At 49.2% G+C, this 17,193-nt stretch overlaps 1 protein-coding gene across 4 annotated transcripts in view; it reads right to left on the reverse strand.

The window, feature by feature from the left end:
- The window catches only part of LOC102960233 (core histone macro-H2A.1), a 79,291-nt gene that overhangs the window by 51,117 nt on the left and 10,981 nt on the right, over positions 1-17,193 (reverse strand). The window lies entirely within an intron of this gene.

The following is a 17,193-nucleotide window of genomic DNA, read 5'->3' on the forward strand; positions in this document are numbered from 1 at the left end:
CCTGTAGTCCTCAGGCCAGTTTCAGAAATAGCAATCACAAGGGGCTTTCCTGGCCAGGAGACGGCTGCCCGCCGCAGGCGGAGAGGAGAGGGCTGCAATGCCAGCTGCTCGGCCCTATGCAACAGTCCCCATCTGCTCTGCAGAGGGAGTGGGTGCTGGCTGCTGGGGAACTGGGGCAGGGCACATGCCACCAAAGGAGACTTCCTCGTTCAGTTTCCTTCCTAGTAATTGATCCCGTCTTTGCAAATGACAGCAAGGGCAGGGTCACGGAAGCCTTAGGCTCAGAGCTGTTATGTAGGTTCCTGCCACGACCCCACCACATACACAGTGGGAAGGGCTCATGCCCCCACAAACAAGGGGGAGGGGTAGTCCCGGGCCAGCTTCAGCTCTGTCTTAACCTGAATGGAAACCATGCCTTCCTGCAAGAGATGGTTTCCTACACTTGATTCATCTTGTATTTTGGAAGGTTTTGTCCATCTCTAAAAAATTTTTTTCCCCTGCCTACATTAAGAGAAAAGGATTCTGGGAAAGACAATCCAGAAAGCACCAGATCTACAGACACAAGTCCTTTTCTCTATGGTGTCCAGAGCTTCATGGTTGGATCCTCCTTTGGAGGCTGCTTTTAGGAGCTACAACCCTGTGGGCAGTAACCAATACAAATGGAATCTGCAAGAAACCACAGGAGGAAACTGGGCAAGAGCAGTTAGGAAGAGAAAAAACAGACCCCTTACCAGGTTCTCCACCCCCTCAAGCCATGTCTTCCTGGCCAGTGATGGGAAAAATTTTGTTACCAATGACCAACAATGAACTGGTTTGGGCCCAAAGGGTCAACTGGTTTGGGGTCAGCCTTGGAAAGGACTCTAAGTGTGGTAAGGTTCCCAGTGATAAATGCTGTAAAGGGTAAAGGGGACATGTTGAATGACAAGTAACACTGGCCAGCTTCTGAGCTATTTTTTTTGTTTTGAGATCTTTTTGTTTGTTTTAAGATCTAACTCACAAAACACCCAAGCATCTCTGGCTCCCACTCCTGGCCAGGGCCAGTCTCTGGCAAGTAGTGAGGCACTGGATCCATCATTTGTAGTGGCCCAGACCAGTAATGAGACCTTATTCTCTACTCAGAGCAGCAAGCACTGCAGACACCCCTGGGCCCCCCAGCCCCCAGCCTCATGGAACGTGATCTCTTTAAGGCCACTTGACAAAATTCCCACAGCCGTGAATAATGGCATTATTTGGCAGCCTTTTCAGCTATAGACCAGCTGTCTGAACGTGAATACCTCTGACAGGTCTACTTTCCAAGTTCACCCAGAGACCAAAGGCTTAGTCTTTCCCCACCCTGCCCCCCACCACCCCCCCACACACACATCTTGAACTGAACCCTATCTGTTGTATTGAAGCATTCCGTCTATCTTCCTTTAGGGAGATGAAGTCATGGCTTGCAGAATTAGACTCCTAACAGCTAACAGGTGACGTGTGGAGGCTGAGCCAAACTCTAAACACAAACCTTGCGAAGACTCAGGGGCTTCTCCAGAGCTGTTTGAAGCATCTCCGTTAACAAAAGAAATATTGAAAATAACAACCAGAAATCAAAGGAAAGCAAATGCTCACGTAATCCCAAGGAGAAAACAGATATTTGCTACAAGGCCAACAACATGACGAGCAATCTGTTTATTGTATTTCTTTCAATTCATCGGGCCTCCCTCAGCAGTTCACGGAGTTCAGAACTGTTTTACACCATTCTGGAAAGCTTTAACCCAATCAACTCCAATTGGAGAGGAAATGCTAAGAGTTTCCTGCATCCCGACTGCACCACGAGTTCCTCCAATTCGCCTGGGGGCCCAGAATCCACCGGCCTGCACCTCACCTTTTCAGGAGATGAGCGGCAGAGTCTGAAGCCTGCTAAGCTGTCAACCCAGAGCTCCAGGGCCTCACTTACAGGCCACAGCAAAGCTCTCCAGTCTGCCTGTCCCGGGGCCTCAAAGGAACTGGGGATTCCACAGAGAAAATAAAACCGACAGCAGTAACAGAAGGTAGCATTTTCTGTGCAAGATGCAAGGTATTTTGTAACAATGAGCCATTCTGCTGCTTTTCTGCAGATGTTCCAAGTCTGACACATACTGTCCCTTGCTGTTAAGCCCACGTTACAGACCCCTCCTAAAAACCCATGAGCATTTGGTCTAGTCTCCCACCTTCCCCACGTCTCCCAGTAAGACAGAAATACAGCTTAATTTGGGAGTTTCTAAAGTAAGCTGGTTCTTAGACTTCCAAGTAAAAAGTAGGTCATTCTACATGATACAGATTAAGAAAAAGGAGATCTCAATCTTGACAAACATGACCTTCCTCTAACCCTGCAACCCAGCCCAGTGCCTGAGTACCTTCCCTTTCTGGAACATCTTCCTGTATCTTCCCCCAAGTCTCCAGCACTTCTGTATAAGCTTACCTCCTCGGTCTGTCTTGAACGGAGTGCAAGAGCCACAAAGGGCAGCGTGCTAGAGCTAGGGTCTGCTGTCAGACAGCCTGGGTATGAATCCCAGCTCCCACACCTTGCTGTGAATGGCCAACGCACACCCAAGGCAGGCTTTCCCTCTCTATAGAAAGGGGATGAAAATTAGGTCACTCCAGGGCTGGTGAGGATTAATGAGTTACCAAGTTCCATGGTTAGAGCGGTGGATAAATGTAAACTGCAGTTATTGGGGCTACAACCACACACTTCATCTTTTAAAAAATGTAGCAGGCTGGTTTTCCAGGAGAAGAAAACTAAACTTCCTATTCCTCAGTTTCCTCCTATCACACTAACGGCCTAGCTAAACGGATAGATGCACGTGCATGAGAGTTGGAAGGAGGAGGAGGAGAAAAGCAATATAGAAAACCTGGTGTTTCCTTGCCCGATAGTTTACTCTTTGCTGTTACACTTAACAGTTTACATATGTTTGAAAAACGCACTTGAACCTGATTAACCTTGGGGCTGCCAGACTTACCTTGATAGAATGCAGCACCCAGGGCGGCCCCACAGGCAGTCTCTGCCTAGGGATGGGGTCTGGGGCTATTGTCTGACCCCCACAGAGTGCGCCACAGCAGGGGCAGAACCAAAACCGTTTGCTGAGACAGCACAAGTCAAGGCCCAGGAAGGTAGGTGGAAGGATGAGGTGCCGGGGGGCGGGCCCAGGAAAGCCTGCTCTAACTCTCCCCACCCCTGGCTGACAGCTGGGCCAGGCCCTCTGCCCTCCCACTCACTCCCTTTCAAGGACGCCAAGTTAATCTTCAAGGAAGCGGTTAATATGTGTGTTTGTTTTGATATGGAAAATCACAGCCATTTGTTCTTAATTCATCTCGGGAAGGGGCGAACAATCAGATGTCTGCTGAAATGAAAAGATTTGAAGGGGGTAACGTAAAGAGGAAACTCACTGCAACAGCCCTGACGTGGTGACACTTCCCTCACAGAGAGACGTTTAAGGAGGAGAACAAGAAGTGCGCGTGGGGCGGGCTGCCCTCGTGCGGGGGGCGGAGGCGATGCCTGTCCTCCGCCCTTAGGCGCGCATGCGCGTTCACGGACCTGTGGCGCAGACATGCCTACTCTCAGTGGAACTCCGTCGGGGGGACAGCATTTTGCTCTACCCTCTTTGGTGCTGTTTCCCTTATGCACAGTTTATCTTTTCAAAATGTCAGAAATGAAATGAAAACTCAGCGTAAATGAACAGAGGTTAACTATGGTATGTGCACCGCCCCCCCTCCCCACCGCACCCCCAGCTTTCGCAACTCTGCGTCACAGGCGCCCCCCAGGCCCTGACAGCTGTCCCAGCCTGCTCAATCCTGCTTCTCACAAGAGTTATGAGCATTTGGACTTTTTAGGTTCTTTGCATCACCAACTCTCTTTAGAGCAGTATGAGGGCACTGACTTCCTCTCTCCTAGGGCTCTTTCGCTCCTCTTTCCCCCAGCACCCCACTTGTCCTGCAGCTGTTACAGCCAGCACCTCCGACAGTGACCTGACCGCCCCTTCTCTATAGCCCAGCACAGGTCATGCCAACGGCCACGGCCCTTCTTGTGTTCAAACCCATCTCCTTCCTGTCAGTGACTCCTCGCCCCTCCAGACCCCCCATCCTGCAGGACCCCTGTCCCCTCTGCCCACTCCAGGCCACAGGACCCTGCAACTGCTCAGGGCCTGCCCCTCTTGGGAGGCCTTGTCTGCCTCCTTCACCAGGCTGTGGCTCCACCCAGGACCAGGCCAGCCTTGGAGGACTGGGTGCATACCATCCTCCTGTGACGTCCACTGGAGACAACGGAGATGCACAGTATACTGAGGGACCCTGAGACCCCCATGCTTTCCTGGTAACTGCTAAGGTCTGAGCTCCTGAAGAGAACCTACAGGAGACGCTCTTCTAGAGACGGGTCACTATGCTGAGTGGCCTCGCAGAGGTTACTTACACTCTAAGCCCCAATTTCCTTCTAAGCAGAATAGGCTTAGAAGGATTCTGTGAACTACCAAATGTGAAGCACTTAGCCAGTGCCTGGCACATAGCAAGTGCTCACTATAAGGCAGATGTTTCATTCCTTAATCGCTCTGCCTTTGCCTAGCACTGAAAGCACCAGCCTCCATGCCCCCAAAACTAACATTACTACAAGCCACTCTCAATCTGGAATGGGGACCTGCCAGGGCCTGGGGAGGAGGCCAGAGGGCAAGGAAACCAATGCTCCTCCAGGTAAAAGCCCTCATTTTCTGATACTGACTTTCGGCAGCCAATAGCCAGATTTACAGAAGCAGCAGATAAATGTTAACCAAAGACTACCTTGGTTACCAGTTACCACAAGGAGCATCCATCAGGACAGACATGGCAAGGGAAGCCTACGATTAGCCTTTTACAGAGGCCCTGGATTCCCACATGGCTCCCACAGTCCTGCAGGCAAGAAATGTGGGCTCTGGCAGAGCAAGAGCCTCCTTGTAATGAGGACGACATTTATAAATGTCTTCTGTAAAGGCCACTCTACAAATGTCTCCCTGTGTACGCGGGCATGACAGTAATCCCGTGAGAGGACACCTCAGCATCAGGCGCCGTCACAGGCCTCTGAAGTACCAGGGAACACGCTCTTCTGGCTACCACACAGAAGGCACTTGCCTAAAAAGGAAGGTGGGACATAAAATGAAGGAGGGAAGACATAAAGGAAAGGAAGGTGGGAGCCAGGGTCAGAGCTGCAGGCAGGCTGAGCAGCCTGGCAAATGCAAGGAGAGTCCCTGTTATCCTCTTGGCAGCTGGAACTGGAGGCGGCTGGGGGGTGGGGTAGGGGGGACGGGAGAGACAGGGAGATGGAGGGAGGTGCACTGTCCCGAATACCCTTTGGGTCTGTCTTCTTGCTACAACGTATTTATAGCTCTGAGGAGTGGCTTTTCACTTTCACCATATTTTATTCTAGGTTGACTAGACATAGAGGCCCTCAGGCAGGGAAAGAAAGCAAGAGGACTATAAATATGTTTTATTAGTTGCTGATATTTTAACGGGAAGATATCAAGAGAGAAGATATTTGTAGAATTCTTATCACTTCCTTCTCCTCTTAGTAAGTAGTTCTTTAAAGCCATTCTTGGTGGTCATCCACAGAGAGACCCTGGGGTACTCCTAGCAAGGCTCCTGGGATGCTGCTATTTAAGTCAGTGGAGTGGCTCCTCACTTCCTCCGCTTTTCAAGGTACAGACATCCTCAGTGGCTTTTGTGTCAGAAGTGAGAGATCAGCTCTTGATAAACTTCCCACGCCTTCCCATTTGCCACCAACAGCTGCCTGACACTTGCTGTTGCTCAGCTCGGTCTGGCCCCCATGCCCTGGTGTCATTAGCATAACCCTAATTATGCCACATTTAAAAATCCAGGGGTCTAGTTCAGCTCCCATCTCATCAATTTCCTGGCAGCCTGTGACCTTACCCACATTCCCTCCTCCTGAAATTCATCCCTGTAGCTGGTCTTCTTACCTTCAGTAAAAAACTATTTACTAAGCGGCTGCAGAATGTAAGCCCTCATGCTGGCAGCTGAGCACACAGTGATGGGGGAGGGGTGGGGAAGGCACAGTTCCAGCCCCGGGGTCACAAATACGACCTCCGATATGTCTGACCCATCACAGACACTCAGTACAAATCTTCTGAAATGAACACAGATTCTTTCAACTTTCAGCACCCAGCCTGGCACCTTGCACCTGGTTAGAGCTTGGTAACTCCTTCACCAATAGGTCATTAAGGATGGATCACTAAACAAGTACACTAAGCACTTGCACCACTGAGACCGTGATTAAGGATGGAAGTACAGGGACATTCTCCAAGGCACTGACCTGGTTTCATGTATTAGAGCCAACACTCAGGATCCATGGCAGGCAGTATGAACTGAACTATAAAGCAGTCATCCAAGAGGAAAGTCATCCCAGCCCCCTGATGGTCCAAGATCCAGGCAGGCCTCACCTCACAGTCTCAAGTGAGGTCTCAGGGTTGGCTCAGGGGCCTGGGGGGTACTGGGGAGATCAACAATCCTCAGATTCTCCCAGCCAAGATTCTGGCTCAAATATCAGTGTCAGTCTGTGCATATCACATGTACCCATTATCCTGATTGATTATTTCTTGGCATTTCATATTTTAGATTTTGAAATGAAAATGGAGAAGAAAAATATCTTTAGAAAGATAGATAACATACATATAACTAATAATACTGTCTCCTGGGAGGAGAACTGGGTAGGAAAAAGAGCAGGAAGGGAAATGAATGTCTCACCATATGTCCAGGGGAACATGGAAATTTTACCATTGGTAAACATCACTTAGTAAAGAAAACAATCAAAGACAATAAAAGACCTACCAGATATGAGAAACATAAAGTATGTAACTAGACAGACCAATGAAACAGAAAATAAAGCCCAGAAATAACCCTAAATATATCTAGAAATTTCACATATGGTAAAGGTAGCATCTCAGATTACCAGGGAAAAGATGAGATACTCAATTAATTGTGTTGAGAAAACTGGGTAACCATCTGAAATAAAATTAAGTCGATCCTTATCTCACACTATGTATCAGGATAAATGGATCAAAGTAAAAATGTAAAAAATTAAAACATAAAAATACCAAGCAAAAGCACAGGGGGAATTCCTTTGTAACCTTGAAGAGAGGTAGACTTTATGAACAACAAAATCTGGCAGAAATAGATTTATGAAGACTTCCATTATTAGGATTATTCAGATAAACTTGACAATCATTCCACAATATGTATGGATATCAAATCATCACATTATATGCTTTAGATATATACAGTCATATTTGTCATTTTCCTTGATGAAATTGAAAAAATGAGCTATTCAAATAAATACACAATGACTTTAGTTAGAGAAATAATTTTTAGAGAAAACTTTGAAAATGAAGAGAAAATAAGAAATTATAAAGAACAACCAAGCCGATTCAAAAGAAAACCAGACAGGACTTCTAGAAATAAGTTTCAAAGCTGATATTGAAAATTCAGTGACTGAATTAAATAGCAGATAAGACACAGCTGAAGAGAGAATTATTAAACTGGGAGACAGTTCCAGAAGATAGATCAGAAATAATTATCCACAAATAAGACCTGCAAGACAGAAATGAAAAATAAGAATGAGATGAACAGATATGGAAGAATGAAACACTAACATATATTTGATTTGTGTTTTATAAGGAGAAAGATCCCAGAATAGAGACACTAAAGAAGTAACAGCTAACGACTTTATGGATGTGACAGAAGCGTGTTCAAAAACAGCCTGAGAAAGCTTATCACTAAAAGACCTCATGAAATGAAATCCTAAAGGATGTACCTCAGTCACAATTAAGTGATCCCAGATGGCAGATCTGAGAGGAAAGAGGCACACTTAGTGTTGGGCACACCTTTTTCCTTGCCTGAATCCAAAAACAGGTTTTGTCTTGCTGTGTGCTTTTCCACTAGCCCCAGCAAAAACCCAGCCCTTGATAGGGAACTTGTCGATGCATTTGCAGACCCCAATGGCAGAAATGAAAGTGGCATGTCACCGTTCCCAGGGAAATCATGACGCAACAGTGAGATTCCTTGACCACTGAGCATTCCCAGGCAATGCAGCTTATCTTGGAGAAAACAGAGAGGTTGTCAACAAATGGCGCTAGCGCTGTAAATCCACGTCCCAAGAAGTGAATCTAGACACAGACCTTATACCCCTTGTAAAAATTAACTCAAAATGGATCATAGCCCTAAACATAAAACACTATAAAACTCCTGGAAGATAACATAGGAGAAAATCTGCATGACCTTGGGTTGGCGAGGACTTTTTAGAGACAACACCAAAGGCATAATAGATGAAAAAAGAATTAAGATGCCAGACTTCATTAAAATCACACACTTCAGCTCTGTGAAAGACACTGCTAAGAGAGTAAGAAGACCAGCCACACCCTGGGAGAAAAGAAAGCAATGAGGCCGTTCCTTTCTGATCCCAGTGACACAGTCCAGCCCCCAGCCCCGAGATGGGAGGGTAGCAGGGCCATTGTTTCATGAAGTGGGCCCCAGTCACACTTACACTCTCATGGACCACCTTATGGACCCTTTGGAAGGACTGGGTGGTGGACTGGATAGAAACTCAGTGTTTGAGCTCCATGGCAGATTCACGTGCTTGTGGGAGAAGGGTGCTGTCAAGCCGGGCTTCTACCTCCACATCTTGCCTGGGGTAGCGAAGCTCCAGGCATTGCACCCTGTGGCGGTTTCCAGGCTCTCTCCTCAAGCCCTGAGGCCTGCCCACCCTGGATCTGCTAACAGGCGAGCAGGCCGACAGCTCACGACGAAGAAAATGTCAAAGGCACCTTGTGATAAACTGCTTTCCCAAGCACTCCTCGGATGTCTACCCACCATGGAATCATCTACTCCCCTGGGAGGGTGAGGGAGAACTAACAGTGCAGCATAGGTGGGAGCACCTCCTAAATTAACTCATGATTGGCTCTGCAAGATTATGTATAATGATGATTTTCTGTGATGGGCTATCAGTGGAGATCGTTAATCGCAGATATTAATACAAACAAATATTGAAGCTAAAATCTAACTTCCTTTCATGCGTGTGTGCATACACACAAGAGGCATACAGGCCCAGCAGCTATCTCTGGGCAATGGCATTATGGATGAGCTTTAGCTTCTTACATTTAAAAAATATGTATTTTGTAATGTTTATTTATTTTTGAGAAAGAGAGAGACAGAGTGCAATTGGGGGAGGGGCAGAGAGAAAGGGAGACACAGAATCCAAAGTAGGCTCCAGGCTCCGAGCTGTCAGCACAGAGCCCAACGCGGGGCTTGAACCCACGAACCGCGAGATCATGACCTCAATGGAAGTCGGATGCTTAACTGACTGGGCCACCCAGGTGCCCCTATATTCTTACATTTTTAAACACAAACTGCTCATATCACCCAAAATGGGAATATGAATTTAACTATGGTCTGCACACAATGGGTGTCCAGTGCACTAGTCTCAACTCCAGTGTTTCCAGCTTCATTCTAGTTGCAGCCCTCTGGCTCATTAAATCTCTTCCCTTTCGTGTGTGTGTGTGTGTGTGTGTGTGTGTGTGTGTGTGTGTTCAGGAGAATAAAACTGGCAAAGGGCTTTGCAGAAGAATGAGCACTGTGGGGTGGTGAGAGCCTGAGGGCAGCATGAATGCCCAAGAAGGTGCCAGCAGGAGTTAGCTGGGTCCTGGCCTGAAGTGTTAGTCTAAGGTAGGAGTGGTCAGGCAGACAAGCAAGAGACTCAGCAGAAATTTGGGGGGGCCTCAGAGTATCAAGGAGCCAGCCTGACTGTCCTCTTGTTCCTGCCCTATTTTTAGCTGCAGGAGTAACAGGACACACTCGGGTGTCCTGGATAGGAAAGTGGTAAAGAGGCCAGGTAAGTGATGGAGCCAAGGGCAGCCTCTGCCTACCTCAATCTGCCAAGCTTGTCAGATCCTTTCTTTCCTAGGCCAGAAGCACCAAGTCCGATAGGTGTAACAGGACGGGCTGCTGAAAGGGAGGGTTCCCCCTCCAGCACTGAGAGGAGACAGGGCGGGGACGGAGTGCAACCCAGCCCCTAACACAGGAGAGATATGCAGCATCTGACCCAGTTACAGATCAGAAATGAAGCAAGCTGAAACTTGGGATAAGGATGATCATTTCGTCAGCCAAACCAGACAGCAAGGTATATTCGCAAGAGTCACCCCTTTCCCTTAGGGTTTTATTGTAGGATGTGGTCAGGCACAAGGGCTGAGACTCATCTAGTCTGCAAAGTGGCCATAAGGTCACCCAGGGGACCCTGCTTGTTCCCCAGGTCAGGAGCTGGCCCTGTAAACTTCACCACGGCAGCTTCTGACTGGAGCATCTATGGGGAGAAGATTCCAGGTACTGATTAGAAGACAGGGAGGCTCTGGTCCGCAACAAGAGACAGGAGAGGGAAGACCAAGGCTGAAACATGGGCACTGAGAGGGGCAGGGCTTGGGAAAATGGCAGGAGTGGGGTTTAGAAATATAAAACTCCAGAGGTCATCATTTTGTAGTTTAGATCCAAAGAAGACAGGAAAAAAAAAAATTCTAGCTATAGCCTTACCTTGTGAGAGGTGGAAATGCAGTCCTATGGTGCTGGGTTTTTATTTTTTTATTTTATTAAAAAAATTTTTTTTTTAGTGTTTATTTATTTTTGAGACAGAGAGAGACAGAGCATGAATGGGGGAGGGTCAGAGAGAGAGGGAGAGATAGAATCTGAAGAAGGCTCCAGGCTCTGAGCCGTCAGCACAGAGCCCGACGCGGGGCTCGAACTCCCAGACAGTGAGATCATGACCTGAGCCGAAGTCGGATGCTTAACCTGACTGAGCCACACAGGCGCCCCTGGTGCTGGGTTTTTAAATGGACCACAATTTAGGGACCCATACCAGCAGGCTGCTCCCATAGCCACCTTGGGAGAGTCTATACCTATCACAAGGTGTCAGCATTCAGTCTTGAGAGCTGGCTGCCAGGGCTTGACATCTTTCTCAGAGAAACCCTCTGGGAGTGCACTGAATTTCTGCAAACAAGCTTAAGTACTAGGAGGGAAGTTGGTAGAGTAAGGTTTGTGCTCAGGCCATGTGACAGGGTTTCTGCCCCCCACCCCCCAAAAAAGGAAAAGATGTCATCGCACATCTTTTTGGATTTGATGAACAGGAACCGGGCCTGTTCTTTGCTCAAGGGTTGGATAAAATGGCTCCAAAGGCACTTCCCTTCCAGGAAGTAAGTTCCTTGGGCAGAGACTTTTGTCTTGGACCTCAGTGTCCGGCACAGAGCCTGGGGTATGATAGGCCATCTCCGAGTCAATATCTGAGCAACTCAGCAAAGTAAGTGCTAAGGGCTTCCCAAGATACCACCTCACCTAGCAAATGTTCAGGCACCTTCTATGGGTTGGGCCCTGTATGGAAGAGGAAGACCCAAGGTCTCCTTATCTATCAGCCAAGCTTCCTGCCTCAATGCCACAACAAACCAAAGCTGGTTCTTCATGACAGCTTTCAATTTTGTTTCCTCACTGAGCCTTCCTCATAGTGCCATCTGTCATGGGCTAAAGCCACACCAGTGTTCCCTACACTGTACTGTGCAAGGTGTTTAAAGGTGTTCCTTAAAGACTTTTGTGATAAAAGTTTGGGAACCACTATGTAGCACAGCTCCTTCCCATGGGGATTCACAGTGACACCAACATGTTAAAGGCTCTAAAGAGTCTTGCCATAAAGAAAGCTATTTCTTGCTGGTTCCCAAACTAAAACAAATTCCTTTACTGAGAAAATTGTCGAGGTTATTCATAAATCCACCTCAAAAGAGAGGATGTGAATCTAGCCATCTTCTGACCTCAGTCATACGGCTGTGTTTTTTTGGTGGAATACCTCTCGAATTTCACCAGATACATAGGTTCTGCTGAGCACTGTTTGAGCAATGCTGACCCACAGGACCTTGACCCATGACTCAAGACCATCAAATCATAAGGGTGCTTGCTCTTTGCTCTACCACACACTGTTCATTTCCCACCACCCTCCACCCCCAACTGTGGGACTCAAGTACCTTTAACTTATCCCCCTCACCCCGTTTGCCCTATTCCCTTATTGGTCTCTGGGCTTGGGGATCCCCATCATCAATGGAAAGGTCACTGGGACAAAAGCCACGCCATATATTTCTCATTTCACATCTCCTATGCCTTCCAGTAGTGCTATGCTGGGCACAGAGGATAGATTCCAGAAGCTTCTGAACTGATTAAAGTCAGGTTCCCTTTTGCCTTACATGTCATTTAAGGGAGAAGTACCACAGTACCATGGGGGCAAAGACAATGACTGGACTGGGGCTGCCCTGACTGCCTCAGTTTCCATGCAGTAACACTTACTTCCATCTACCATGTATTGAGTGGTTACTAAGAAAGCTGGCTAAACACTTTAGATGCAGTGTCAATCCTCACAGAGCCCCAAGAGCAATACAGGCTGCTATACTCCCCTGGTGGAGAATGGAGGGAGGCCCAGATAGTCCTCCACACTGAGAAGACAAGTGGACAGTGTCACACTGCTTGGGGAGAACTCCAGAAAGAGTCCAGCAGGGAAGCTGGATTTGGGGAAGGACCTATCTGGTTGCCACGACCAAGCTGGTTCCAAGTGTTGCCTTTTTCCTTTTAAGTGCAGCAGATGATTGGGCTCTGGACCCAAGAGGACAAAGAGAGGCCTGCTTCACTTTTCAGAGCAAGATACAAAGCTACAACCTCCTCCCACATCTACCCCGGCCGGGAGCAGACTGTACGAAGGAGAACCTATGTGGTCCCTCACCACTGAAAACACGCTCTGCATGGCGGGGGTGGGAGGGTGGTGGTGGGGTGTCACTGGGCTCTGATGGTCCCCTGTCTGAAGGGCTGCTGGTGGTTCAGACACTTTTTTTTTAAACATGTATTCATTTTTGGGAGGGAGGGAGGGAGGGAGAGAGAGAGAGAGAGAGAGAGAGAGAGAGAGAATAAGCAGAGGAGGGGCAGAGACAGAGGGAGACAGAGAACCTGAAGCAGGCTCCAGGCCCTGAGCTGTCAGCACAGAGCATAACGCAGGGTTCAAATTCACGGGCTGCAAGATCATGACTTGGCTCAACCCAAGGCACCCTGGTTCAGGCTCTCTTAACGGTGGTCTGGCCTCAGCTCTGGCATGCTCAGCTCCTGGCTAACTAAGAAATCTTCCAAGAAGATTTCCATGCATGTGCCAGATGCTCAGTCAGAAGTGGCCTCCAACATCAGACAGAAGAGTTCGGTAACAGGACATGTTGGTGGTGAGGCCAGTACAGGCTTCAGGAGGAGGAGTCAAGTGCCACTTGAAACAGAGCAGGGAGAGTAGGGCCTGAAGCTGCCAGGGCATTCTGCGGGCGTCTGGTGAGGCCCGGTGGCTTCTGGCGAGTTGAAGGATAACACGCATGAGCGGGCGGCGACAGCCCCCATCACCAGCCCTAAGGAAAGTCACCTCAGCAGCCAGAGCAGGAGTACCAGGGACTTCCTCCTCTCTCAAATGCTAATGTGAGATTTGGGCACTTACACCGTGAGGGCGTGGGAAGAGCACTTCCCCTGCATCCTCTCACTGCAGCTTCTAGAACTCTGGGAGACACTCCCCACAACACCATTGTACAGATAACCAAACCACAGCTCAGAAATGTGAGCGACTTGTCTGAGGCCACAGAAATGAAAGGGCGGCTCTGGCACCTGGGTCCACATCTTATCCATCCAGTTCCACTGCCTCTTCCTGATGTCTACTGAACACTGTGGCGTCCCACATGGTCCCCAGGGCCGGCCACCAAGGAGACGTCAGCTCCCTGCTCCACAGCCACCTAGTCCCACCAGGGCCCTGTAGCTCAGCAGTCCTCTTAGCAAGCCCTCTCAGACCCCTCATCTCTCCACTGAGGCCTGCTGAAGGCAGGAGGCCTAGCCCAGCCATGTCCAAGGGTACCATGGGGCACTCCGCCATCACCGTGCCTGCAACTGTGTGCACCACCTGTAAGAGTCTGGGTCTAGCAGAGAACATAATCCTTCCACAAGGCTCTTCAGGTGACGACTGGACAGGCAGGGAAGCTTTGGTTACCGGGTTAACAAGCATCCTCTGGCCTGACACCTACCAGCAGCACGTACAGTTCTGCAGCATCACCGCCTTTTTCTTGCCTGGGCCGGACTCGAACAGACAGCTCTGAGGGGTGAGGAAAGGTCTTGCTCTGGATTTGATCCCTGGGCCAGATGCATGTTCGGTGAGGACCTGCTGAGTGAGTGGTACTCGCTTCACATGCCTGGTGTTAGAGCATGATGTCTGCGCCGCAGCCTTGTCTAGGCCCTGAGCTGTTAGACGGCTGCTGCTCGGGCTTCCCGCTCTTTCCCTGTCTTCCTCAAGGTCTGGGATGAGCCTGGCACCCGGCAGGCACACGGAGTACAGGTGAGTGAGTGGCACTGCGCCTCTCCCAGCTCTCACAGGGCCGGCTGGCCGCACAGCTTTCTCCAAGTCTCAGCTGAGATCTCCTCAGAGAAGCCTTCCCAAGCCAGTTCATCTCCAGGCCCCCAGTTACCCCGGCCCCACTTTGGCCTATTTACGCTCTCTGTGGAATCTATCACAGGCAGTAACCATCTGGTGTGGTTGGTTCTTTCTCCCAGACTAGACCATGAGCCCCACAGAACAGGCCCCAGTCATTCCTGTGTTCTCAAACAGGGCCTAGCATGGTGACTGGTACATAGCAGGTGCTCAGTAAGTGTGTGGAACAAACCAGAAAGTGTCTTCAGGGAAATAAAATCAAAGAGTGGGACAGAAAGCGGGCTTGTCCCACCTTCCCTTCTCACTCATGGATCAAAACCAAAGCTGTGAGTGGGCAGACACTCAGAACTTCCAAATACCCGCATGCTCACACATCCCAGCCCAGGGAGCTTAGGGCTGGTCAGTCAGTGTGGGCATGCAGCACTGTTCTGAGGGGCAGAACGGAGCAGCGTTTTCACTGGATAGGACCCCAGAGCTCAGCTACTCTCCCATCAGGGAACAGGACTCAAGTAACCACAAAAGTGACTGATGGCTCAGGATGTCTCCCGAGGTGTCTGTCACATAGGCCAGGCACCGTGCTGGGGGCAGGCATAAGGCAACGGTCAAGCCAATGACTCAGCAGTATGTGAGGGCAGCAAAAAGTGGCTCAGATTCAGCTAACTGTAGCTCTCCTGGGAGGACTTGGTAAAACTTAAAAATGTGTATGATGTTTAATACACAGGGGTTAACAAGGCTGCTGCCTGAGTAAAGATTTGCCTTGAGCTACTTTCTAGCCCTAGTGATGGGCTGCCCTGACCATTCCCACACCCCTCTGTGACCACTCCCACACACCCACGAGAGAGGGGGCGGGAAAGGCATAATGCTGTGGGTGCAAACAGAGTCAGGGTCTCTGGCCCCATGAGAATGGACCCACTGGCCTCAAACTCATAAGCACTGTGCTCAGTTCCAGAGCCAGCCAGGCAACCAAAGACGACTAGATTTTCTGCGTGGCACACATAGTAACTGCCTCAGATATGCCGGAGCAATGGTCTCCCCCCCAGCAAACTAAATGGTAGAAGCTTGACGGAAGACACGAAACTGATGTTGTACTTGACCTACCGGTAGTGTCTGTGGACATCCCCGTGACAGGGACATCATGGCATTCGGGCACCAGGAACCGTGGCCTAGCTGGGTATGCCCAGCACATGAGCTTTCCCGTTGTGCTCAAACAAAGACCTGCGGCTGTCACAGCAGCCTGGAGCTGGTGGGACATGGGCTGTTAACAACATTTTGAGTTGTAAAGGAACTGGGGTCCACACAGGTTAAGTGAATCACTCTAGGTCACAGAGCATATACAACCGCCAAGCCAGAATTAGAAATGTCCTCTGCTTCCTGTCTAGTAACTTTGGCCCTGACTGCCAACGTCATACATGGTTTTCCTGCCTGCGTCACAAGCTCCGGTCCTCTGTTTCCTCATCTACAGAAGAGAAGAATCACGACTAGCGCATGCTGCCAGGCATGCCACCTAAAACAGTCTCTGAGGAGCCAAGGGTTAAATGTCCCAGAAGTACAGATGCCTCCCAACTGTAATACACCCATGTCTTTTCCTGCCTAGATGCTCTCAAAAGAACAAAGACACTATATCCCTCAGGACCATGTTCTTTATGGAAGAACCCTCACTCTTGCCTTAATGAGAGACCAGGGAGAGCAAGAGGTAACCCAGCTCTTCTGCTTCCTCTTACCACTTCGGAAGAGGAAACCTTGTCTTGCTGAGTCTCCTCGTCTGGCTGGAGGAGGGCTGGCTGCAAGAATCAAGGGTGCCCCTCCTGCCAGCTACCCTGACTGTGTATGGAACAGTAAGTGGTAAAAGCATTACAACAGGCCAGCAGGATCTGCGTCCCATCCCAACTCCTCAGTGGCTATATGCGACCCTATGCAAGTTCTCTTATGCTTTGAGGCTGGTTTTGTCATCACTAAAAATGGGGGTGATATCCCTGCCCAACCGGCTTCCCACAATTGCCATGGAGCCACCAGTAAGACCAGTAAGATTATTTCTGGGAAAAGGACCACCCCTTCTATCCCTCCCCCCCCCCCCCGCCCCCTGCCGCCAGAGAGAGAGCTGATTCCAAGACTGGTGCTGGGAAAATTCAGGGTGAGTCTAGAACATCGCATTGTGTGAAAAGGCAAGAAGATGTGTAAGAATGGAAGAGGCCGCTGCAAAGCACAGCAGAACCAGCTTGAAGGTCATATGTGGGACAAGGTGAGCACCATACAGAGCAATGAAAGGATAGTGTATTACCCACTAAACCAACGAAGTCCATGAAGCAACACTGAGAGTACAAGAAATAGAGAGGAAGGGCAGAAGGAAAGTAAGTTCTTTACTGAAGAGTGCCAACTGATAAATGTAACAGAAATGACAGAAATAGAAAAATCACTCTTTTATAACCACTACAGTTATAACGGATTCAGGGAAGATCATCAAGTGATGCCAAAGCCATCGGGTGAAGACTGTGACTCAGGAGGTACAGAAGTCCATTAGACACCACCTTAACCAAATGACCAAACGGAATCACCAATGGCAGGATGAATCCACATCAGGCGCCTCCTGGCGTGATACCAGGCAAGGCCTCAATGCCACTTAGGCAATCCCCCTACCAAAATGTTTAACTCAAATCCAAGCCTGAGACCAGCCCAGGCTGAAGGACATTCTG

The sequence above is a fragment of the Panthera tigris genome, chromosome A1 (genome assembly GCF_018350195.1).
Source record: "Panthera tigris isolate Pti1 chromosome A1, P.tigris_Pti1_mat1.1, whole genome shotgun sequence".
NCBI lineage: Eukaryota > Metazoa > Chordata > Mammalia > Carnivora > Felidae > Panthera > Panthera tigris.